The 23,988-nt window shown below is 39.2% G+C and overlaps 1 long non-coding RNA gene across 2 annotated transcripts; it reads right to left on the reverse strand.

Moving 5' to 3' along the window:
• Positions 1–5,030: 5,030 nt before the first annotated feature.
• LOC137308523 (uncharacterized) lies at positions 5,031–23,525 on the reverse strand. 2 transcript variants are annotated; one of them, XR_010959565.1, is made up of 4 exons: positions 23,271–23,525; positions 18,884–18,979; positions 10,998–11,278; positions 5,031–6,046 (listed from the first exon to the last, which is right to left on the reverse strand). It is a non-coding gene; the product is annotated as an uncharacterized lncRNA (long non-coding RNA). The 2 variants fall into 2 exon arrangements; XR_010959564.1 differs by lacking the exon at positions 5,031–6,046 and adding an exon at positions 9,963–10,109.
• Between the last annotated feature and the right edge of the window lie 463 nt (positions 23,526–23,988).

Here is a 23,988-nt window from a genome sequence, read left to right on the forward strand (position 1 = left end):
AGTATTTAAAGGATGATCTTAAGTGAATTTCAGGATTTACAGGATAATCCTGAGTGAGTGTCATTATTTACCGGATGTTCCCAAGTGAGTGTTAGTATTTACAGTTTGTTCCTAGGTGAGTGTCAGTATTTATAGGTTGTTCCGACGTGAGTGTCAGTATTTAGACGAAATTCCTGGGTGAGTGTCAGTATTTACAGGATGTTACTAGGTGAGTGTCAGTATTTATAGATTGTTCGTAAGTGAGTGTCAGGATTTACAGGTTGTTCCTGGGTGAGTGTCAGAATTTACAGGTTTTTTTTTTTCCCGAGAGAGTGTCACTATTAACTGAATGCACTTGTATGAGTGTCAGTATTTATAGGATGTTCCTGGGTGAATGTTGGTATTTACTGACTGTTTCTGCGTGAGTATCGGTATTGACAGGATGTTCCTGAGTGAGTGTCAGTATTTACAGGTGTTACTGAGTGAGTGTCAGTATTTACAGGTGTTACTGAGTGAGAGTCAGTATTTACAGGTGTTACTGAGTGAGTGTCAGTATTTACAGCTGTTACTGAGTGAGTGTTATTATTTACAGGTGTTCCTGAGTGAGTGTCAGTATTTACAGGTGTTACTGAGTGAGTGTCAGTATTTACAGGTGTTCCTGAGTGAGTGTCAGTATTTACAGGTGTTACTGAGTGAGTGTCAGTATTTACAGGATGTTCCTGAATGAGTGTCAGTGTTTACAGGTTGTTCCTCGGTGAGTGTGATTATTTACAGAATCTTCCTGAGTGAGTGTCAGGATTTACAGGATGTTCCTGGGTGAGTGTCAGGATTTGCAGGATGTTCCTTGGTGCGTGTCAGTATTTACATGATGTACCAGGTGAGTTTCAATATTTACAGGATGTTCCTGCGTGATGTTTTATCTACACGATATACCAGGTGAGTGTAAGTATTTACAGGATGTTCTTGAGTGACTGTCATTATTTGCTGGCTGTACCTGCTGAGTATCTTTATTTACAGGATGTTTCTGAGTGAATGTCAGTATTTACAGGATAATCCTGAGTGTCATTATTTACCGGATGTTCTTGAGTGAGTTTCAATATTTACAGCATGTTCCTGAGTGAGTTTCAATATTTACAGCATGTTCCTGAGTGAGTTTCAATATTTACAGGATGTTCCTGAGTGAGTGTCTGCATTTCCAGGAATGTTCCTGAGTGATTGTGAGTATTGAAACGATGTTCCTGAGTGAGTGCCACTATTTACCAGATGTTCCTCAGTGAGTGTGAGTAATTACAGGATGTTCCTGCTTGATTGTCAGTGTTTAAACGATGTTCCTGAGTGAATGTTAGTATTTACAGGATACTCCTGAGTGAGTGTCAGTATTTACAGGATGATCTTAAGTGAGTTTTAGTATTTACAGCATAATCCTGAATGAGTGTCAGTATTTACAGGTTGTTCCCGAGTCAGTGTCAGTATTTATCGGTTGTTCCTAGTTGAGTTTCGGTATTTACAGGATGTTCCTGGGAAAGTGTCAGTATTTATCGTTAGTTCCTAGTTGAGTGTCAGTATTTAGACGATGTTCCTGGGTGAGTGTCAGTATTTATAGGTTGTTCCTAGTTGAGTGTTTGCATTTAGATGATGTTCCTGGGAGAGTGTTAGTTTACAGGTTGTTACTCGGTGAGTGTCAGTATTTCCAGGATGTTCCTGGGTGAGTGTCAGTATTTCCAGGATGTTCCTGGGTGAGTGTCAGTATTTACATGATGTTCCTGATTGCGTCAGTATTTACAGGATGTTCCCGAGTGTCTGTTAATATTCGCAGGATGTCCCTGAGTGTGTGTCACAATTTACAGAATGTTCCAGTTTGAGTGTTTGTATTTACAGCATGGTCCTGGTTGAGTGTCAGGATTTACAGGATGTTCCTAGGTGAGTGTCAGTATTTACAAATTGCTCCTGGTTGAATGTCAGGATATGCAGTCTTTTCCTAGGTGAGTCACATTAATTACAGAATGTTCCTCGTTGACTGTCTGTATTTACAGCACGGACTTGGTGAGTGTCATTATTTACAGATTTTTCCTGTTTGTGTGTGAGTATTTGCAGGAATTTCCTGTTCGACTGTCAGTATTTACAGAATGTTCCTTGCTGAGTATCTGTATTTACAGGATGTTCCTGTTTGTGTGTCAGTATTTGCAGGAATTTCCTGTTCGACTGTCAGTATTTACAGAATGTTCCATTCTGAGTGTCTGCATTTACCGGATGTCACTTGGTGAGTGTCAGTATTTATAGATTGTTCCTCGGTGAGTGTCAGTATTTAGACGATGTTCCTTGGTGAGTGTCAGTAATTACAGGATGTTACTTGGTGAGTGTCAGTATATATAGATTGTTCCTGGGTGAATGCCAGTATTTAGAGGATCTTCCTGGGTGAACTCAGTTTTTTCAGGATATTCCTGGTTGAGTGTCAGTATTTATAGGATGTTCCTGGTTGAGTGTCAGTATTTACAGGATGTTCCTGGTTGAGTGTCAGTATTTACAGGATGTTCCTGGTTGAGTGTCAGTATTTACAGGATGTCCCTGGGTGAGTGTCATTATTTACAAGATGTTCCTGGTTGAGTGTCAGTATTTACAGGATGTTCCTGGTTGAGTGTCAGTATTTACAGGATGTCCCTGGGTGAGTGTCAGTATTTACAGGATGTTCCTGGTTGAGTGTCAGTATTTACAGGATGTTCCTGGTTGAGTGTCAGTATTTACAGGATGTTCCTGGTTGAGTGTCAGTATTTACAGGATGTTCCTGGTTGAGTGTGACTATTTACAGGATGTTCCTGGTTGAGTGTAAGTATTTACAGGATGTTCCTGGTTTGAGTGTCAGTATTTACAGGATGTTCCTGGTTGAGTGTCAGTATTTACAGGTTGTTTCTAAATTAGTGTCAGTATTTGCTGGATCTTTCCATTTGTGTGTCAGTAATTATACGTTATTCTCAAATGATTCTCACTCTTTACTGGATGTTCCTTTGTGCGTGTCAGTGCTTGTGGGATGCATAAACTTTGTTTGTATTCCCGTTAGTTTAAAATCTGAGAAGTTATCTAATCGACGTGTTTAAAGTCATAAATGGATTGAATCGGGTAGATACCGACAAATGTTTTCTATTCTGGTGGAATCCAAAAGTAGAGGGCAAATTATTCCATTTAGGAGCGAAATCAGGAGGCACTTTTTGACCCAACGGGCAGTGGAAACCTTGAACACTCTTCCCCAAATGGCTGTGTGTATTGGGTCAATTCACATTTTCGAGACTGAAATCGATAGTTTTGTGTTTATTAACAAATTATATGGATCAAAAGGGCGGTAAAGGAGTTGAGATGTCGATCAGCCATGATCTTATTGGATGGTGAACAGACTCGAGCGGCTTAATGGCCCACTCCTGGTCCTTTGTTCTAGATTCGCATTGACTTATTGTTATAGAACCTGTACTTACCAACGCACTCGGGCTTTGTCTGAATGGGCACGCACCCTGGTAACCCTGTAAATATTGACTCACCCACTCATGTAAACACTGACACATTCTGGCGTCTGCCTGAATATGTACAAGCTCTGGTACTGTTTCGTTCGGCCTCAGCTGGAGTATTGTGCCCAATTCTGGTAACCATACTTTAGAAAGTTCGTCAAAGAAAGAGTGCAGAGGCCATTGGCTAAAATGGCAGCAGGGATGAAGGGTTTCATTATGTGGAGAGACTAGTGAAGCTGGGATTGTTCACTTAGAGCAGAAAAAGCCATGGGGAGATTTAATAAAGGCCTTCAAAATAATGAGGGGTTTTGAGAGAGTAAACAAGTAGAAATTGTATCCACTGGCAGGAGGATCGGTAACCAAAGGAACGGATTTAAGATCATTGGGAAATGAAGCAGGGGGAGATGAGGAGATTTTTTTTTCAAGCAGCGAGTTGTTATGATCTGGAATGCGTTGTCTGAAAGGTGGTGGAAGAAGATTTAACAGTTGCTTTCAAAAGGTATTTGGATATATACTTGAAAAGGAAACATTTTCAGGGCTACAGGGAAAGGGCAGGGGAGTGGGAATAATTGGATAACTCTTTCAAAGAGCCGGCACGGGTACGGTGGGCCGAGTGTCCTCCTTGTGTGCTCTAAGATTATTTTACTGTATGAAATACTGACACTGTCCACCGACCCTTGTCTGGAGACTGAATGAAAACATCAACATTAATGGGGGACTTAGTGATTGTACCAAATTTTCAGGGGTTTCAGGGATTATACCACATTAACACGGGATCCGGAGACTGTAGGAATATTGAAAGTTGGATCTATGGACTTCCCAAATGTTTATAGGGGCGCCTAGAATCTGTTGCCTTACCTACAAGAGTTAAAGGGACGGTACATAGAAACACAAAAACATAGAAAATAGGAGCAAGAGTCGGCCATTCGGTCCTTCGGGCCTGCTCCGCCATTCAAAATAATCGCCGCTGATCGTCCAACTAAGTCCCCTGTTCCCGCTTTATCCCCATATCCCTTGATTAAAAAGTGGGTCCACAGGTTATGACAATATTTACTTTGGAACCACGGATTGTATTAATATTTACACGTGGATCAAAGGCTCTACCAATATTTAGAGGGGGATGTGATTCATTGGAAACCTATTATCTTTCATGTGTAATTTAATCCCGTTCTTTTATTTAATTCTCAATCCACTCCTGATTCCAGCAGAAATCCCTGTTTGTTTCTCTATTTCCCAGTCCAATCACTATTATTATATTTAAACTCTGTCTCCAGTCGAAAGCCGTATCACAAGTATAATAATCAGGTCCATAAATGGATGCAGTAATAAAGCAGAAAATTTCACCCCGAACTCCATCAAACTGCTGCTTTTGCTCCCAGCCTGATGTATAATTTCCCTGTTTATTTCCCTTCCTTACAGTTAACTTAGTGACGATTGTGATCCTATCCCAAGGAAAGTGCGGTCTCTCCAAATGTGTCACTCGCTACCTGGTGGCCATGGCAGCGGTGGATCTACTGGTCGTTTTCATCGATCTGATATTGAGACAGATTCCGACTGTTTATTTCGAACAATTTATTTTCCTGTACGACATCCGCGTGTGTAATATCCACGCCGTCCTGCTTTATGCAGCGACAGACTGTTCTGTCTGGTTCACCGTCACTTTCACCTTTGATCGATTTGTGGCCATTTGTTGCCAGAAACTGAAAACTAAATATTGCACCGAGAAAACGGCGGCTGTGGTTCTGGGAACAGTGACTGTGCTGAGCTGTTTAAAGGACACCACCTGGTACTTTATGTTATCGCGTGGGTATGCTCTTGGCAACCTTCCCTGGTTTTGTGCTGTAGACGGTCGTGTTCAAGATTCCCGGGTGTGGGGAGCAATCGAACTCAGTCATTATATTCTAACCCCGGGGGTCCCATTTGTTCTGATTCTGCTGCTCAATGTTGTAATCGTCAGACACATTGTAGTGGCCAACAGAGCCCGCAGGAGACTTCGGGACCACAGCAGTGAAGAGAGTCCCAGTGACCCAGAAATTACGAGTCGAAGGAAGTCCATTATTTTACTGTTCGTCATCTCGGGGAATTTCATTCTGTTATGGGCGATGTTTATGTTGTATTCTATATGGATGCGGGTGTTGGATTTCGTCGGTGCGACTGTAATTCCACCTATCGCTCTAATGGAACTGGGATTCATGCTCCAGCTCCTGAGTTGCTGCACAAACACTTGTATTTATGCTGTGACCCAGACTAAATTCAGAGAGCAGTTGAAGAAAATGCTTAAATATCCCTTTTCTCTAGTTGTTAAAATCATTAAATGATGAGCAGAACAGAACAATTCCCAGCATCAGAACTCAATCCTCTTGAATATTCTGTCCGACCCGCTCCGCCCCGGTGTTCTGTGATATCGAGATATTGGGGTCAATCGGCTGTGACACTGAACCAGTCCAAAATGCGATCATCGGTTCCCAATTTGAATGGAGGTTTGCGGACGATCACAACCTCTGAGGTCCCTGCGGTGGCTCTTGAATGGGGCCGGGAAGTTCACTACTGCTTCCTGTCGAGACATTGTGGGTCTGGCCAATCGTTGGAAGGTGTTTTAAATTATTGAAGGAAATTATCAATTAAATGTTCAGTAACATGACGGAAGACTCCTTTGAATATCAGCCAAATTAAATAGACAACAAGTGAACATTTACAAGAAACACCCGGTAAACATTAACAGACTCAAGGAAACACGCTGTGAACTTTCACAGTCGCACAGAATGGCCCTGTAAATAAATTCCGTCTCAGAGAAACACCCTGTAAATATTAACATTCACAGAAACAACATGTAATCATTAAAAGTTTCACAGAAACACCATATAAATATTAACATTCTCAGAAACACCCTGTAAATATTAACATTCACAGAAACCACCTGGAAACATTAACAGTTTCAAAGAAACACCCTAAAAATATTAACTGTCCCACAGAAGCACCCTGTAAATATCAAGTGTCACAGAAAGACCTTATAAGCATTAATGCACTCACAGAAACTTCCTGTAAATAATAACCGTCTCACAGATACAACCTGTAAAGAACAGATTCACAGAAACTAGTTGTAAATAATAACATACTCACTGAAAGACCTGTAAATATTAATATAATCACAGAAATACTGTAAACATTAACAGATTCAAGGAAACAGCCTGTAAACATTAACAAGTCTCACAGATACACGCAGCAAGTACGAAAATACTGACATCTTTCCATACTAATACATTGCCAGGATATGTTAACAAACTGACAGACGCTTCCTGCAAATATTACCGTTGATGAACAGACACCCTGTGCCAACCAAAACACTGCCAGAGACTTCCTGTAAACACGAACATAATCCCAATGACTCATGAATATTAACACACCGATAGATTACAGAGGTTAATATTAACACTCTCACTGAGACACTCTGTGCTTCATTGCCCAAGGCCAGAGACACCCTGTGAACTGTAAAACACTCCCGCTGATATCAGCAATATTAACACCCTGACAGGGACATAGGTGAATATTAACAACAACAACTCCCATTTATACAGCGCCTTTAACGTTGTTAAACATCCTAATGCGTTTCACAGGAGCGATTATCAAACCAAATTTGACACCGAGCCGCCGAAGGAAATATTAGGACAAGTGACCAAATTTATCGTGAAGAGGTAAGTTTTAAGGAGCGTTTTAAAGGGGGAAAGGAAGGTTGAGAGGCTGAAAGGTTTAGCGAGGGCACTTCAGAGGTCAGGCAGCTGAAGGCATGGCCGCCTTGGTGGGGCGATGAAAAGCGGGGGAAGGCAAGAGGCCAGAATTGGAAGGGCGCAGAGATCTCGAAGGGTTGTCTGGCTGGTGGAGGTTACAGAGATAAGGTGGGGCGAGGCCGTAATTGGATTTGAAGGCAAGGATGAAAATTTAAAAATGAGGGGTTGCTGAATCGGGAGCGAATGTACATCAGCGAACACAGAGGGGTGATGGGAAAACGGGACTTGATTCGAGTGAGAATTACGGCAACAGAGTTTTGGATGAGCTCAAGTTTGCAGAGGGTACAAGGTTGGAGGCCGGCCGGGAGAGCATTGAAGTAGTTGAGTCTGGAGGTAACAAAGGCATGGATGATGGTTTCAGCAGCAGATGAGCTGAGACAGGGGTGGAGATGGGCGATGTTAAGGAGGTGGAAGTAGGCGGTCTTGGTGACGGAGAGGATATGGGGTCAGAAGTTCATCTCAGAGTCAAATAGGGAGCTCAGATTGTGAACGGTGTGGTTCAGCCTCACACATTGGCCAGGGAGAGGGATGGAGTCAGTGTCCAGGGAATGGAGTTCGTGGCAGGGACCGAACACAACGGCTTCGGTTTTCCCAACGTTTAATTAGAGGAAATTTCTTTTCATCCAATGCTGGATGACGGAGAAGCAGCCTGACAAATTAGAGGCAGTGGAGGGGTCGGGAGAGGTGGTGGGGATGTGGAGCTGGGTCTCGTCAGCAGCCTGAACTGGTTCCTCCCGGACTGAGCAGGATTGCTTTTTCAACAACACATCATCAGTGGTGTGAAACTAAGCTGTCTCACGACGGTCTGATCGGAGCTAACGTTCAATATTGGAGTATGAACAATCCAGCGCTGGGTGAAGTCTACTTCACAATGAGAGGAACAGCCGACATCGAAGGATCAAAAAGCGACATCCCGACCAGCGCTGGATCGCCACAGGCCGTCTGGAACCTGACGTTGTGTTTTCGGATGATCTCGGTGAGGCGCAGCATGTGGAGGAGAAATAGGCGGGGGCCAAGGAGAGAGCAATGCGGGATTCCGGGGGTAAAGGTGCGGGAGCGGGAAGAGAAGCCATTGCAGTTGATTCTCGGACGATGACTGGATTGGTGGGAATGGACCAGGCGATGGCATTCCCTCCTCGGCAAAGAGTGAGGGGAAAGACCGTACCAAAGTGAGAGGGAAAGAGAGAGGCACACAGTGAAAGAAGTGGTGAGAAATAGAGCGGGATAGATGAGAGAGTTGGAGAGACAGAGGGGGAGAGAATTAAACAGAAACAGAGTAAAGGTGTGACACAAACTCAGACAGAGCACGAGAGAAAATGAGCATCGCACACTGGTCCTGAATTAATATATAGAATCGCAAATAAGACAAGGTTCAATCGGCCCCCTGAACCCTCTTTTTAAACCTCCTTTTTATACCAATTTTATCCCCCCTTATTACATCCACTTTAACTTATCATTTGAAACTTCATTAAACCCCTTTTAATCCCTTTTAAACCTCATTTTTAAACCCTACTATTTAAGTCATTTGGCCCCTTTTTAAACCCATTTTTTTGGAGGGACTGTCTTTCTCCAAACTCTCCCACTGTGGTTCTTTTTGAAACCCATCTCTTTCTCACCGAGCTCACAGTCTCTCTCCTCACCCCTTTTAAACCCCTTTACCGCCCGTTTAACTATTTAACCTCCTTGAACTGCTTCCAACTGTCCTTTTTAAACATTTTAACCTCTTGAACCACTTTTTTTCCTCCAACCCCTTTTTAAAAGTTTAACCCCCTTTTTAACCATTTAACTTATTTAGCCCTCTTTTTAACCTCTTTAATACCATTTCAACCAGTAACTTATTGAACCCCGTTTAACCCTCTTTTTAACCCCCTTTATAACATTAGTCTCCTTTTAAACCCTTTTGAAGCTCTTTAACATTATTCTTAATCACCTCCTGTGAGAGAAGCAAAGCGACCCCGAGACATTGAGCACAATGGAGGTTTGCAGAAAGGGAGAGGGGGCAGGAGCTCTGGTCTCGGTGCGACTCACAGGAAGTGACCTCGCCGCGTAAGACAATGATGACCCAACATGGCCGCCTCCAACGCTGCTGCCACGCCCACTCCGCATCCGACATTTTGTCCTTTCCCAGAAGTAAGTTCGCCACGTCGATGCCAGCTCAACGGAGCCACCGCTGGGACCAGCTGGGCTCCGCATGCTGCCCCGCAGCCGAGCGAAAGGTTGAGGAGTCACGTGGTCATGTGACGCCATCTCCCAGAGTGCAGCGCGGCCAGAGCTGTGGTTCGAGATGGGATTTTCTCCGCGTGCTGGATTGTGGGAAGGCGTGGTCGCCATCGCCGCATCCGTCCAACCAGCTGCTCAAATTGGCGAAACCGCCGCCCTCCAATGGGGACCGGAGATTAGTGATTGACACTCCTACCTGTTGGTAATTTCAGTCGTCACTGTTTATATCAAGATTAGTGCTGGGGCCCTGAAAGTTTGTTGATGTTTTTCCACCTCTGTCATGGAACCATTTATTCATACTGGCGTCCTCTCTCCTCAAAATGTGATAACCAGGAATATTTCACTGTGTTCTGTGAAAACCCAGGCCCTGACTTATAGATACCAGATCACATCTCTCATCATTCTGACTTTCCAAACGTGTTTTGAATATTTTGTAGATTCACAGATAACACACAATCTGAACTCAAATTCATTGGAATGTTGACCCGTTCACGTTTTCAATTTTTAATATCGAGTTACTTCTTCAAAACCTCCTTCCGTTTTCCTGCTCATAACTTTTCACTATTTCATAAATCTTCTGTTCCTGCTGCAAAAGTTTCATTTATTCCACTCAGTGCTGTGGCCCTCCTCCCTGTTGATATTAAAAGTAACTACTCAAATTACCATGATTAACGATCAGAAACCACCCATCTGTGTGAAAGATGTTTTCCGCCCTGAACCGGTATCCCTTTAAAACTTTCGTGAAGTTTGTTTCGATCTGAAGGGAACGGCCTTTCTTCAGTTGAGCCAGTTTAACAAATAACACCCTCGCTAACATATTTTAGCAAAAACAGACGTCCCTGCTCCATTCTCCTATTAATTGGAATCAAACTAATTGATTATAATTAATCAGGAATACGTTTTGTCTCCGATGTTGCTCCTATCCTGTCATTGGATCGCGTTCATTCCGACCCCTCGGGGAACCATATGCTGATTTTCCAGGTGTCAGGCAGAGAGCGATAATCGGCCATTGCGAAAGAGTTAACCCTTTACTGAGCTGAACTGTGTGTTCGATCAGTCTTTGATCAGTTCAATAAAAGTGTACCGGGCACAAAACGGTTGAGTGAGTAAAAAGAGCAAGTATTGCAGTTACACATCAATGCTTAAAGAGTGAGAAAGGACAGTTTCCCTCCCCTGTTTACCGAATATCAAATTCTAACATGGGGAGGAGGTACCGCTGGACGAGGATGGTGCAAATCTCCAGAGTTCGTGTTCCTGCTTTCTTTCCCAGAACCGCGTTAAATTGTGTCTGGGGGAGTTTGGTGGGGACCATGAAGGGAGAAGCCCTGAAATTCCCAGTGTAAAATAGCCGGACTTCAGTCAGTGTCTGAGCGAAAAATCAGTGAATTGTTCCGTCCGCGAGGAATAGAGAGTTCCATACGCCGGGGAACATATCTGACCGCAGGAAATCGGCTTTACAAATGAGGAAGGGGCAGAAAAAGTTAATTAATAAAACAAATTGACACTACATTAAGCTTACCTTGATCCCGCAAGGATTTTCCGTCTCTCAATGTCCGTGTAGATTTTGCCAATTATATCCTTGTTATTTCATTGTAATCAATCGAGTACAAGTTCTTTGCTTCATTTCAGCAGTTCACAACTTGGGAATTTGATCCGATCCTTGTTATGTGAGACTCAGAGCACCGCCCATTGTGAAAGCTGCTGCCAGACATCAGGATGGATTTCAACACAGACATTCCTCATTTGTTTCAGAAATTGTGAACAAAGTTGGTTCGAAATGTTCTTTTTCTCTTCTTGTTCCTGGGAATTTCAGCAAAATAGATACTTGTTTAGAAATAAATTGCTACATTTGCATCAGGGACATTGTTTACTTGAGTCCCATCAATTTTCTGATGTTGGCGCTTTCAACCCTGCGGCCAAGAGCCAGTGTTTCGTCAGTGAGCTGAGGAGAGGCTGTTTTTGAAAGTGAGGATATTAACCATTATACCGCCGAATTAAACTATGTCTGAGCATCAATCAGCTCAATCACTGGGGGAATGGACAGTATGGGTAAATGATGTGTTTATATATCATTAAATAAGCTGTTAAATGGACAGAGTGGCTAAATGATGGGTTTATATTTCATTAAATACACTGTTAAATGAACAGTGTGGGTAAATGATGGGTTTATATACCATTAAATACTCTGTTAAATGGACAGTGCGGTTAAATGGACACTTTATAAATCATTAAATACACTGTTAAACGGACAGTCTGGTTAAATGGTGGGTTTATATGTCATGAAATAGACCTTTAAATGGACAGTGTGGGTAAATTTTGGGTTGAAATATCATTGAATACACTGCTAAATGGACAGTGTGGTTAATTGGATGGTACATATATCATTAAATACACTATTAAATGGACAGTGCGAACAAATGGTGGGTTCATATATCATTAAATACACTGTTAAATGGACAGTCTGGTTAAATGGTGGGTTCATATATTATTAAATACACTGTTAAATGGACAGTGTTGTTAAAATGTGTGTTCATATACCATTAAATACACTGTTAAATGGACAATGGCGATAAATTGTGTGTTTATATATCATTAAATACCATGTTAGATGGACTGTGTGTTTAAATGGTTGGTTCATATATCATTAAATACACTGTTAAATGGACAGTGTGTGTAAATGGTTGATTTATATTTCATTAAATACACTGTTATATGGACAGTCTGGTAAAATGGTGGGTTCATACAACATTAAATACAATGTTAAATGGACAGTGCGGGTAAATGGACACTTTATAAATCATTAAATACACTATTAAATGGTCAGTGCTTGTCAATGGTGGGTTTATATATCATTAAATACACTGTTAAATGGACAATGTCAATAGATTGTGGGTTTATTTATCATTAAATACAATGTTAAATGGACAGTGTGGGTAAATGGTGGGTTTATATATCATTAAATACATGTTAAATGGACAGTGTGGTTGAATGGTTGGTTCATATATCATTAAAAACAGTGTTAAATGGACAGTGTGTGTAAATGGTGGGTTTATATATCATTAAATACACTGTTAAATGGACAGTCTGGTGAAATGGTGGGTTCATATATCATTAAATACACTTATAAATGGACAGTGTGTGTAAATGGTATGTTTATATATCATTAAATACACTGTTATATGGACGGTCTGGTTAAATGTTGAGTTCATATATCATTAAATGCACTGCTAAATTGACAGTGCGGGTAAATGGACACTTTATAAATCATTAAATACACTGTTAAGCGGACAGTGTGTGTAAATGGTGGGTTACATATCATTAAATCAACTGTTAATTGGACATACACTGTTAAATGGACAATGTCAATAGATTGTTGGTTTATTTATCATTAAATACATTGTTAAATGGACAGTGTGTGTAATTGGTGGGTTCATATATCATGATATACACTTTTAAATGGAAAGTGTGTGTTATTGGTGGGTTTATATATCAATAATTACACTGTTAAATGGACAGTGTGGGTAAATGGTGGGTTTATATATCATTACATACACTGTTAAATGGAAATTACGAGGAGATGCTGTGTTCACATATCATTAAATACACTGTTAAAAGGACAGTCTCGTTAAATTGTTGGTTCATATATAATTAAATACACTGTTAAATGGACAGTGTTTTTAAATGGTCGGTTTATATATCATTAAATACATCGTTAAATGGACAGTGTGTGTTATTGGTGGGTTTATATATCATTAAATACACTGTTAAATGGACAGTGTGGTTAAATGGTTGGTTTATATTTCATTAAATACACTGTTAAATGGACAGTCTGGTTAAATAGTGGGTTCATATATCATTAAATACACTGGTAAATGGACAGTGAGTGTAAATGGTACGTTCATATATCATTAAATACACTGTTAAATGGACAGTGCGGGTAAATGGACACTCTATAAATCACTAAATACACTGTTAAATGGTCAATGCGGGTCAATGGTGGGTTCATGTATCATTAAATACACTGTGAAATGGACAGTGTGTGTAAATGGTTGATTTATATTTCATTAAATACACTGTTAAATGGACAGTCTGGTTAAATGTTGGGTTCATATATAATTAAATACACTGGTTAATGGACAAATGTCGATAACTTGTGCGTTAATATATCATTAAATACACTTTTAAATGGACAGTGTGGGTAAATGTTGGGTTTATATATCATTAAATTCACTGTTAAATGGTCAGTGCGTGTCAATGGTGGGTTTATATATCATTAAATACACTGTTAAATGGACAATGTCAATTGATTGTGGGTTTATTTATCATTAATACAATGTTAAATGGACAGTGTGGGTAAATGGTGGGTTCATATTTCATTAAATACACCGTTAAATGGACAGTGTGTGTAAATGGTGGTTTAATATATCATTTAATACATGTTAAATGGACAGTGTGGTTGAATGGTTGGTTCATATATCATTAAATGCACTGTTAAATGGACAGTGTGTGTAAATGGTGGGTTTCTATATCATTAAATACACTGTTAAATGGACAGTCTGGTTAAATGGTGGGTTTATATATCATTGAATAGATTTTAAATGGACAGTGTGGGTAAATGTTGGGTTCGTATATCATTAAGTACACTGTTAAATGGACAGTGTGTGTAAATGGTTGATTTATATTTCATTAAATACATTGTTAAATGGACAGAATGGGTAAATGTTGGGTTCATATATCATTAAATACACAGTTAAATGGACAGTGCAGGTAAATGGACACTTTATATATCATTAATTACACTGTTAAATGGTCAGTGCGTTCAATGGTGGGTGTATATATCATTAAATACAGTGTTAAATGGACAGTGTGTGTTATTGGTTTATTGATATATCAATACTTACACTGTTGAATGGTCAGTCTGGTTCAATGTTGGGTTCATACATCATTAAATGCACTGATAAATGGACAGCGTTGTTAAAATGTGTGTTCATGTAACATTAAATACACTGTTCAATGGACAATGTCGATAAATTGTGGGTTTATATATCATTAAATACACTGTTAATTGGACAGTGTGGGTAAATGTTGGGTTTATATATCATTAAATACACTTTTAAATGGATAGTGTGTGTAAATGGTATTTTTATATATCATTAAATACACTGTTTTATGGACGGTCTGGTTAAATGTTGATTTCATATATCATTACATACACTGTTGAATTGACAATGCGGGTAAATGGACACTTTATAAATCATGAAATACACTGTTAAATTTTTGAGTGCGGGTAAAGCGTGGGTTCATATATCATTAAATACACTGTTTAATGTACAGTGTTGGTAAATGTTGGGTTCATATATCTTTACATACACTGTTAAATGGACAATGTCAATAGATTGTTGGTTTATTTATCATTAAATACATTGTTAAATGGACAGTGTGGGGAAATGATGGGTTTTTTCTATCATTCAATACACTATTAAATGGACAGTGTGGGTAAATGGTGGGTTTATATATCATTAAATACAATGTTAAATGGACAGTCTGGTTAAATGGAGTATCCATATATCATTAAATACACTGTTAAATGGACAGTGTGGGTAAATGGTAGGTTTATATATCATTAAATACAATGTTAAATGGACAGTGTGTGTAAATGGTGTGTTCCTATATCATTAAATACACGTTAAATGGGCAGTGCGACTAAATGGTGGATTTATATATCAGTAAATACACTGTTCAATGTACAGTGTGGGTAAATGTGGGGTTCATATATCTTTAAAAGCACTTGTTAAATGGACAATGTCAATAGATTGTGGGTTTATTTATCATTAAATACACTGTTAACTGGACAGTGTGGGTAAATGGTGGTTTTATATATCAGTAAATGCACTGTTAAATGGACAGTGTGTGTATATGGTGGGTTTACATATCATTAAATACACTGTTAAATGGACTGTCTGGTTAAATGGTGGGTTCATATGTCATTAAATACACTGTTAAATGGACAGTGTGGGTAAATGGTGGGTTTATATATCATTAAATACACTGTTAAATGGACTGTCTGTTTAAATGGTGGGTTCATATGTCATTAAATACACTGTTAAATGGACAGTGCGGGTAATTGGTGGGTTCATATATGATTAAATACACTGATAAATGGACAGTGTGGGTAAATGGTGGGTTTATATATCATTAAATACACTGTTAAATGGACTGTCTGTTTAAATGGTGGGTTCATATGTCATTAAATACACTGTTAAATGGACAGTGCGGGTAATTGGTGGGTTCATATATGATTAAATACACTGATAAATGGACAGTGCGAGTAGATGTTGGGTTTATATATCATTAAATATACTATTAAATGGACAGTCTCGTTTAATGGTCGGTTCATATATCATTAAAGACACTGTTAAATGGACAGTGTTTGTAAATGGTAAGTTTACAGATCATTAAATACACTGTTAAATGGACCGTGTGGGTAAATGGTGGGTTTATATATCATTAAATACACTGTTTAATGGACAGTGTGGGTAATGGTTGGTTTATATCTCATTAAATACACTGTTAAATGGACAATGTCAACAGATTGTGTGTTTATTTATCATTAAATACACTGTTAAATGGACAGTGTGTGTTAATGTTAGGTTTATATCTCATTAAATACACTGTTAAATGGACAGTCTGGTTAAATGTTGGCACATATATCATGAAATACACTGTTAAATGGACAGTGTGGATAAATATTTGATTATATTTCATTAAATGCAATGTTAAATGGACAGTGCAGGTAAATGGTGGCTTTCTATACCAATAAATACACCTTTAAATGGACAGTGTGTATAAATGTGGGTTAAGATATCATGAAATACACTTTTTAATGGACAGTGCAGGTAAATGGACACTTTATAAATCATTAAATACACTGTTAAATGGACAGTGTGGTTAAATGGTTGGTTTATATATCATTAAATACACTGTTAAGTGGACAGTGTGGGTAAATGGTGGGTATATATATCATTAAATACATGTTAAATGGACAGTGTGGGTAAATGATGGTTTAAATATCATTAGATACACTGTTAAATGGACAGTGTGGGTAAATGATGGATTTATATATCATTAAATACACTGTTAAATGTACAGTGTGTGTAATCGATGGGTTTATATATCATAAAATACACTATGAAATGGACAGTGTGGGTAAATCATGGTTTAAATATCCTTAAATACACTATTAAATGGACAGTGTGGGTAAATGATGGGTTTATATATCATTAAATAAACTGCTAAATGGACAGTGTGATTAAATGTTGGGTTCATCGGTCATTAAATACAATTTTAAATGGACATTCTGGTTAAATGTTGGGTTCATATATCATTAAATACACTGTTAAAAGGACAGTGTGTGCAAATGGTGGGTTTATATATCATTAAATACACTGTTAAATTGACAGTCTGGTTAAAAGGTGGGTTTATATATCATGAACACACTGTTAAATGGACTGTGTGTGTAAATGGTAGGTTTATATATCAGAAAATAAACAGTAATATGGACAGTGTTTGTAAATGGTGGGTTTATATATCATTAAGTACACTGTTAAATGGACAGTGTGTGTAAATGCTGGGTTCATTTAGCATTAAATACACTTTTAAATGGACAGTGTGTGTAAATTCTGCCTTCATTTAGCATTAAATACACTTTTAAATGGACAGTGTGTGTCAATGGAGGTTTAATATATCATTAAATACACTGTTAAATGGACAGTGTGTGCAAATGCTGGGTTCATATATCATTAAATACACTGTTAAATGGACAGTGTGTGTAAATGGTAGGTTTATATATCATTCGATACATTGTTAAATGGACAGGGTGTGTAAATGGTGGGATTATATATCATTAAATACACTGTTAAATGGACAATGTTGTTAATGGTGGGTTCATATATCTTTAAATACACTGTTAAATGGACAATGTCAATAGATTGTGGGTTTATTTATCATTAAATACACTGTTAAATGGACAGTGTGGTGAAATGGTGGGTTTATATATCATTAAATACACTGTTAAATGTACAGTGTGGGTAAATGGTGGGTTTATATATCATTAAATACACTGTTAAATGTACAGTGTGGGTAAATGGTGGGTTTATATATCATTAAATACACTGTTAAATGTACAGTGTGGGTAAATGGTGGGTTTATATATCATTAAATACACTGTTAAATGGACAGTGTGGGTAAATGGTGGGTTTATATATAATTAAATCACTGTTAAATGGACAGTGTGGGTAAATGGTGTGTTTATATATCATAAAATACACTGTTAAATGGACAGTGTGGGTAAATGGTGGGTTTATATATTATTAAATACATTGTTAAATGGACAGTGTGTGTAAATGGTGGGTTTATATATCATTAAATACACTGTTAAATGGACAGTGTGTGTCAATGGTTCGTTTATATATCATTAAATCACTGTTAAATGGACAGTCTGGTTAAATGGTGGGTTCATATATCATTAAATACACTGTTAAATGAACAGTGTGTGTAAATGGTAGGTTCATTTATCATTAAATACACTGTTAATCGGAGAATGTCGATAAATTATGGGTTTATATATCCGTTCCCTTCGTCCTGAACTCACCCTATTGTTGTTTGTCGGTTCAGATCGTAACCGTCCCTTCCCGTCTTCCTCAACTCACCCTAGTGTCCCAAGAACATGAACCCTTCCCTCCTGCTCCAGCCCTGCAGCCGGACATTGACCTGCCTCATATTGTCCTCCTTCAGCAGCCCAGCGCAAAACAATCCAGAGATCACCACCTTCAGGCCTTGTTGTTCAGTCTTGGGCTCCGGAGTTAATATTCATTCTATAAACGGAGCCCTTTCCTTGTTATTCGTTCCGGCCATGACTATTTACCTCTCTCCTTTCCTTCCCAGAGATTGTACAACCTGTTCCAGGAAGTTCTTCGCTCTGATACCAGGAAGGCAACTTACCAATTGGGACCTGCTCAGGGCTGCAGAACAGTCTGTTTACTCGCCTGACTATAGAATCTCGCAACACTATCGCGCTCCTATTCCTGTGCCTAACCTGCCTGTCACACCTGCGCCACTCGGGGTGTCCCCCTACTCCCTGGTGTCACACTATTAATCAGGAAGGCCAGCCTGAGTCACTGTCTCTATCCACCTTGCAGTCCCTAGCACCAGTTATCTACCGGACAGTTCCAGTACTGATGTCCCTCTACCTGTGACTGCACTGCCCCACTAGATGTTCACTCACTTCTCTCTATCCACAAAGTATCTGCTCGGTTTTCTCTTCTTGTGTGAGCTGCAGGTTCTTGTTCGTGAGCTGGACCCTTTATCAGGACACAATTGATATTTTAAAGGTTGTTCTGAACCTACCGGTGTCTATTCTCATTCTTGTTGAAGATGTTGGGTCTTCTCCCCTGTTTGGTCCTTCAGCCATGGAGGTGACAGGCGTTCCAAGATTCTGATGCTCTGTAATAAATATATTAATAGGAGGGTTAGAGTGAAATATTGAAATGAGAAGGATAAAACGTCGCCTTGTCGCGATATCAAGTCCCTCCTCCCCCATCAGTACAACAGCTGTTCGCTCTGGAATCTAGCATTTCCCGACTGTAAGGATCAACTCTCCACATGAGGTGCGGCAAAGACAGCTGCCCAGTGAAACCCAATGAGACCCGCTGATCTTCACAACCCAGTTGTAGCCGGCCGAGATTCTGCACTGGGAGCACCAATTGGTCAGGTTTACTCACCGTGCAGGCCAACACCAGACTTATTCCTGAGGTAGTGAATATTCTGGAGGGCAATATGGAGCGAGGTGATGAATTAAATGATCCTTCACTCGGTGTTACCCAGTCTGGCGCTGTTGTATTATTTTATTCACAGATTTATTTTTAATATTTTTAATGTGTTGAGTTTTGATATTAAATTCCGGTATTTTATGAACCTGATATCTATCTACATACAGAGTTTGGAGCTGGGTGTGATTTTTCTGCTCTCTATGGACAGTGACCTTGTCCGTGTGTTCATGGAGTTGTGTTTTGGTTGGTGCTTCTATTTGAATATATTTACCATATCTCTCATGGTATCAGCACCTGACTAATGAGCACTGTCGGAGGTGAGGAATTTCCGTTCAATAATATCAACACTAATGTATAATATTATGAATCGTGTAACTGTAAACAGATGCTGCACATTTATCTTTGCGTTATCTTTTGGGGTCGTACAATCTCAGAAAACACCACAAATTTCTAAGTTGAAGATTTGACGGCTGTTTTATAATCATAATTCTCCATTTTGTGTGCGCCTTTCTGTATGTGTGCGCAAATGCAAGAGCAACCAATCAAACTATCAGTACCGGTGCTTTCCTTTCCACACTGTTTGAATGTAAAAGCGGTTCATGTCGGTCAGGAAATTTCTGCAAACTATAGTTGAAGTTATTCTCTACCATAAATGTACAACCAAGTTTGAGACCTTGTAAGATGCAGTTATCTGTTGTTTCAGTCACGCTCACACTAGTGCTTTAAACGGACAACAGCAACAAAAATTTAAATTTACACCTACACTAATTACATTAGTGTAATCAAACACAAGATTCATTTGTAAGGAATCTTACAACACCAGGTTATAGTCCAACAAATTTATTTTAAAATCACAAGTTTTCGGAGATTATCTCCTTCGTCAGATGAATGAATGAAAAGGTTCTCAAATCGCATATCTTATACTATGTTGGGACAGCATCACACCAATCAAAAGGTGTCGTCGTTATTCAAACAGGCCAGTCACGGAGAACAGCACGTCCCAGTACACTCGATATACATTGTGTCTATTACACAGGCAGGCAGAAAGAAACTCAAAATGGCAGAGAGAGAGAATTTTGAAAAACATATAAATTTTTTCCCCCTTTTTGCTGGTGGGGTTACGTGTAGCGTGAGGCCGGGATCTTGGGTTCATGTCACGCTACACGTAACCCCACCAGCAAAAAGGGGGAAAAATTTATATGTTTTTTAAAATTCTCTCTCTCTCTCTCTCTGCCATTTTGAGTTTCTTTCTGCCTGCCTGTGTAATAGACACAATGTATATCGAGTGCAATGGGACGTGCTGTTCTCCGTGACTGGCCTGTTTGAATAACAACGACACCTTTTGATTGGTGTGATTCTGTCCCAATATAGTATAAGATATGCGATTTGAGAACCTTTTCATTCATTCATCTGACGAAGGAGATAATCTCCAAAAGCTTGTGATTTTAAAATAAATTTGTTGGACTATAACCTGGTGTTGTAAGATTCCTTACACTTGTCCACCCCAGTCCATCACCGGCATCTCCACATCAAAGATTCATTTGAGCAGTTACTTGCTTTTACATATAAAGACGAGAGATCGGGCCCTCAAACCTGTTGGTAATTTGAATGGTTACTTTTTATATAAATATTAGTGATGGACCCTCCTACCTGTTGGTAATTTCTGTAGTTACTTTTTGTCTGAAGATTAGTGATGGACCCTCCTACCTGTTTGTAATTCAGTAGTTATTTTCACATAAAGATTAGTGATGGACCTTCCTACCGGGTGGTAATTACTGTAGTTACTTTTTAAATAAAGATTTGTGATGGACCCTCCAACACGTTTGTAATTTCAGTAGTTACTTTTTATACAAAGATTAGTGATGCACCCTCCAACATGTTTCTAGTTCAGTAGTTACTTTTCATGTAAAGATTATTGAAGGACACTGCTACATGTAGGTAATTTCAGTAATTACTTTTTATATAAAGATTATTGATGGACCGTGGTAGCTGTTTGTATTTCAGCAGTTAATTTTCATTAAAGATTAGCGATGGAACCTCCTTGCTGTTTGTAATTCAGTAGTTACTTGATATATAAAGATTAGTGATGGACCCTCCTACCTGTTGGGGATTTCATTAGTTACTTTTCATAGAAAGATTATCGATGGACTCTTCTTCCTGTTTGTAATTCAGTCGTTACTTTTTAGTTAAAGATTAGTGATGGACTGTCCTACCTGTTGGTAATTTCAGTAATTACTTTTTAAAAGAAGATTAGCGATGCACCCTCCGACCTATTTGTAATTCAATAATTACTTTTTAAATAAAGACAAGTGATGGACAAATCTCCCTCTCCGTAATTGCAGGAGTTACTTTATATATAAAGAGTAGTGATGGACCCTCCTACCTGTTGGTAATTTCTGTAGTTACTTTTTATCTGAAGATTAGTGATGGACCCTCCTCCCTGTTTGTAATTCACTAGTGACTGTTCTATAAAGATTAGTGATGGACCCTCCCACCTGTTGGTAATAACTGCAGTTACTTTTTAAATAAATATTAGTGATGGACCCTCCCACCTGTTTGTAATTCAGTCGTTACTTTTATATAATGATTAGTGATGGACCCTCCTACCTGTAGGTAATTTCAGTAATTACTTTTTATATAAAGATTATTGATGGACCGTGGTAGCTGTTTGTAATTCAGTAGTTAATTTTCATTAAAGATTAGCGATGGACCCTCCTTGCTGTTTGTAATTCAGTCGTTACTTTTTATATAAAGATTATTGAAGGACCATCCTCACTGTTGGTAATTTGAATGCTTACTTTTTATATAAAGATTAGTGATGGACCCTCCTCCTGCTGGTAATTTCATTAGTTATTTTCTTTAAAAAGATTAGTGATGGACCCACCGACCTGTTGGTAATTAAAGTAATTACGTTTTATGTAAATATTAGTGATGGACCCTCCTACCTGTTGGTAATTTCAGTAATTACATTTTAAACGATGATTAGCGATGCAACCTCCTACCTTTTGTAATATAATAGTTACTTTTCAAATAAAGATAAGTGATCCACACACCTCCCTGTTGGCAATTTCAGGAGTTACTTTACATACAAAGATTAGTGATGGACCCTCTTACCTGTTCGTAATTTCAAGTGTTTCTCTTTGTATAAAGATTAATGATGGTCCCTCCCACCTGTTGGTAATTTCAGTTGTTACTTTTTATATAAAGGTGAGTGATGGACCCTGCCACCTGTTTGGAATTCAGTGGTTACTTTTTATATAATGATTAGTGATGGACTCTCCTATCTGTTTGTAATTCAGTATTAATCTTTCTCTGAAGATTAGTGATGGTCCCTCCCACCTGTTGGTAATTTCAGTGGTTACTTTTTATATAAAGATTAGTGATGGATCCTCCGACCTGCTCGTAGTTGTAATCGGCTGATTTTCCAGGTGCCCGGTAGAGCGCGAGAATCGGCCATTGCGACTGTGTTAAAACTTTACTAAGTTGAACTGAATGTTCCATCAGTTTTTGGGCAGTTAAATAAAAGTGTACCGTGCAGAAAACGATTCAGTGAGTAAACAAAGCCAGTGTCACAGTTACAAATGAATGCATATAGAGTGAGAAAGGTCAGTTTCTCACCCCTGTTTACTGAATATCAATTTCTAAGTTGGGGAGGAGGCACCGCTGGACTACGGTTGTGTAAATCTCCAGAGTTCGTGTTCCTGCTTTCTGTCCTGTAACCGCTTCAAAATGTGTCTGTGGGGAGATTGGTGGGGCCCATGAAGGGATAAGCCCTGAAATTCCCGGTATAAAATAGCCGACCTTCAGTTCGTGTCTCAGCGAACAATTAGTGAATTGTTCCGTCCGCGAGCAAGAGAGCTCCATGCGCTGGGGAACATATCAGACCGCGGGAAATCGGCTTTCGAAAGGAGGAAGGGGCAGAAAAAGTTAATTCATAAAACAAATTGACACAACATGAACCTTACCTTGATCCCGCGAGGATTTTCCGTCTCTCACTCTCCGTGCAGATTTTGCAAATTATATCCTTGTTATTTCATTGAAACCAATCGAGTACAAGTTCCTTGCTTTATTTTAGCAGTTCACAACTTGGGAATTTGATCTGATCCTTGTTATGTGAGATTCAGAGCTCCGCCTTCTGTGAAAGCTGCTGCCAGACATCAGGATGGATTTCAACACAAACATTCCTCATTTTTTTTCAGAACAGGGAGCGGCCTTTCTGGTGGAATCTAATCGAACCGGTTTGACGATTCGCTGCCAATTGCGAACAAAGTCAGTTATACATTTTACTTCTTCTCTTCTTTTTCCAGGGAGGTTCAGTAAAAAAAGATACTTGGTTAGAAATAAATTGTTACATTTGCATCAGGGACATTGTTTGCTCAAAGTCCCATCGATTTTCTGATGTTTGCGCTTTCAAACCTGGGGCCAAAAGACAGTGTTTCGTCAGTGAGCTGAGGAGAGGCTGTTTCTGAAAGTGAGGACATTAACCATTTAACCGCCGAATTCAGCTATCGCTGAGCATCAACCACCTCAGTCACTTGTGGAATGAGCACTGTCTTTCCCCAGTTACGTTTATCATAGTAAATATTCTGAAGATACAGCAGTTAAATTGTTAAATCCGGAAAGGACCATTTCTGTGCTGTGATCGGTATAAGGATCGAATTTCACTCATTTTCAGAGGTCCGA

The sequence above is a fragment of the Heptranchias perlo genome, unplaced genomic scaffold, assembly GCF_035084215.1.
Source record: "Heptranchias perlo isolate sHepPer1 unplaced genomic scaffold, sHepPer1.hap1 HAP1_SCAFFOLD_133, whole genome shotgun sequence".
NCBI classification, from domain to species: domain Eukaryota; kingdom Metazoa; phylum Chordata; class Chondrichthyes; order Hexanchiformes; family Hexanchidae; genus Heptranchias; species Heptranchias perlo.